This window comes from Castor canadensis, chromosome 15 (genome assembly GCF_047511655.1).
Source record: "Castor canadensis chromosome 15, mCasCan1.hap1v2, whole genome shotgun sequence".
Taxonomy (NCBI): domain Eukaryota; kingdom Metazoa; phylum Chordata; class Mammalia; order Rodentia; family Castoridae; genus Castor; species Castor canadensis.
In genome coordinates this window covers 44,804,926-44,808,153 of record NC_133400.1, presented here as the reverse complement: position 1 = coordinate 44,808,153, position 3,228 = coordinate 44,804,926, and the positions used below count along the sequence as shown (strand labels likewise).

General features: G+C 41.8%; 1 pseudogene; it reads left to right on the top strand.

Annotated features, from left to right (window-relative positions):
- Positions 1-873: 873 nt before the first annotated feature.
- Positions 874-2,193, top strand: LOC109680767 (zinc finger and BTB domain-containing protein 14 pseudogene; annotated as a pseudogene).
- The last annotated feature ends 1,035 nt before the right edge of the window (positions 2,194-3,228 follow it).

Sequence of the window (3,228 nt, the reverse complement as noted above, 5' to 3'; positions counted from 1 at the left end):
TTCCTTTTTCTCCACATTCTCATAAGCATTTGTTGATTTCTTTTTTGATAATAGCAATTCTACCTATGGAAAGATTGTATCTCATTGCTGTTTGATTTGTATTTCTGTGATGCCTAATGGTACTAAGCATTATGTATTTATTGGCCATTTGTATTTCTTCTTTTGAGGCATTTCAATTCATATCCTTTGCCCAAGTTTTAATTTAATTACTTTGTATTGCTGATAAGCTTTTTGAGTTCTTCACATATTCTGGATATTAGCTCTGCTATCAGATGACTAGCTGGCAAGTATTTTTAGTAGTAGCTATATGTACATATGGCAAAACAGACTTTAATGTCAGAGCACCCACTTTTTATAAAACAAACACTATTAAGACATACAGGTAAAGACGTCTTCCAATGCATAGTGGAGGATTTCAAAACTGCACTCTGGGCATGTGTGAGAGCGCATGCGCAGGTCGGCCCCCCCAAGAAAATTTTAGGCATGATCCCGGATTAACTCTTTCCCTGCTTGCCCATTTAAGAGGCCTGGTCGGTTCCGTGCCTGAGCAAGTGGGGAGCTTGCCTTCCCCCTGCAGCGGGGCGGTAGGGGTGTTCACTGCAGGCTAGACATTCTGTGCTCTTGCAGAAGGAGGGCTGCTGCCATCAGGGGCGTGCACGATTTCCCCCACCCCGCCCCTTTCCCAAATTAAAAAAACAAAACCAGAAAAATCCAAAACACTGCCACCCACTGTGCCCCTGCGTCCATCCCGTCCTGGTTAGTGAGCCTGTGAACGCGGGGAGCCCAGGGCGAGTGTCTGTGGTTGTGTCAGGGTTCAGGTCTGTCATACTCCTGAAGATTTTGGTGGTATTAAAATAATACCCTGAGTTGTTCATGGGTTTTTTCATCAGTATGTCTGAAACAATTAAATATAATGACGATGATCATAACACTCTGTTTCTGAAAACCCGAAATGAACAACGTGTGGAGAGAGAATTCTGTGATATCGCCATTGTGGCTGAGGAAGTAAAATTCAGAGCACACAGATGTGTTCTTGTCGCCTGCAACACCTACTTTAAAAAGCCGTTCAAGAAGCTGAAGGTGGATAGTTCTTCAGTCATAGAGAGATTTCCTTCTTTCTGACATGATTTGAAGAGGTCCTGAACTGTATGCTCAAAGATTTCCGTGAAAAAGGAAGATGTTAACTTGATGTTATCAGATCAGATCCTCGTAACAGAGTTTTGGATAAACTCTATTCTGAAAAGCGCGATGTTCCTAGTCCTGATGAAAATAACAGTCAAAGAGTAAGTATTGCCTCAGAATAGATTGCCCCACTGGAGACGCTGCTGACACTCAGAAGGATGACGTGGATCAGGGACCAGGATGACAGTACTTCCAATGACATGATAGAAAGCACTCCCCCAAGACAGGAGGATGGCAAGTCACTGACCACCATGCCCAGGGTTCCGGAAGCGATTCTGAAAGAACTAGGGAAGCGAGGAGGTTCGAAAAGTGAATTACTATGGCCAGGAAGTAGAATCTATGGAAACCCCAGAGTGCAAAGATTGAGACCCCTCAAGCCTTAACATTTATTGATGGAATGAGTGAGGTGAAAGATGGACAAACACCAGGCTGGACGACAGTGGCCAATGACATGAAGTTTGAGTATTTGCATTCTGGTCACATCGGGAGCAGATTGCCTGCCATGCCTGTGGTAAGACATTTTCTGATGAAGGCAGATTGAGGAAGTTTAAAAAACTCCATACAGCAGACAGGCCATTTGGTTGTGAAATGTGTACAAAAGGTTTCACCACACAGGCTCACTTGGAAGAACACCTAAAAATCCACAGGAGGTGTAAGCTGTACAGTTGTGAGGTATGTGGCAAATCATTTATCCATGCCCCAGACTTAAGGAAGCAGGAGAGAGTTCACAGTAATGAGAGGCCATTTGCATGCCATATGTGTGATAAAGCCTTCAAAACAAGTCCCACCTCAAGGACCATGAGTGGGGACACAGAGAAAAAGCCTTTTGTGTGTGGCTCCTGCACCAAGGCCTTTGCCAAGGCATTGGATCTGAAGAGGCACCAGAACAATTTGCACGGTGAAATGAAGCAGGTCACCCCCAGTGCCCTCCAGAGTGAGACTGAACAGTTGCAAGGCACAGCAATGGCTGCTGAAGCAGAATTGTTGTTGGAAACAATAGCCTGTAGCTAAAGGTGATGGGACAGGAACACTTGGTCTGGGAGGCAGACACTGGGATTGCATTGGTTGTAATTGGTGAGTGTCAGTGACTTGTGTTTTTGTGGAAATGCATGGAGAATTATACCCACTGGACTTAAGGCAGTGCTTGGTTAGGTATTTTAAAACTTTTCTAAGTTTTGACCAAACAGTCTTATAGTGTCTAGTATTCATGTTGCCAGTGTTTCCCTCTCCTTTTTTTATGATTTTAGTTTGAGAACTGTGGTGTCCAGTTTAAAGTGCCCTTTTTTTGTGACTGGCATTGAACCTAGGTCCACAAACATGCTAAGCAAAACCCACTCCATCCCATTTTTTTCCATTTCTACTAAGTTCTCATCACTAAATTCTACAACAAAGAAGATTTTGTGTAGTCAATCAATTCTGTCTTGGCTTTTGATACATGTCCTAATAAGTGTGAAGATATCTCTATGATACCATGGTAATACAAAGTCTAAGAAAATGGAAAAGAGGTTTTTAGAAATGAACCAAATGCCACATACAGGAGTGGATGTGAACTTGTCTTAGTATAAATTGATGAAAACATGCTTAAAATAGAAATGTCTTCAAAAGTTCAGTAAATTAAAAATTTTTTAAGTATCTAAGAAACCTTTTGTATGAAGACTTATTTTGGGTATAAATAAATTTATTCCAATTAATGACCAAATTTCAATAGGGTGGAGACTTATTTTCCTCTACTTTTTTTTTGTTTGTTTTTCTTTTCAGTACTGAGGATTAAACTCAGAATCTCTTGATTGCGAGACGAGTGCTCTGCTACTTGAGTCATGCCTCTATCCCTCTGGTTTTAAGTTTGTTTTTGAGATTGGGTCTTGATCTAACTTTTCCTAGGCTGGCCTGGAATTCTTATCCTTCTGTCTCCATCTCCCTTTTATCTGGGATTGCAAGTATTGGTCACTATGCCTGACCTCTTTTGTTTGTGCTATGTTTTGTTTTTATTTCTTTTATAACCCCACACACCATGCCATCCTGTCATGTAGGTGGCTATGATTTCAC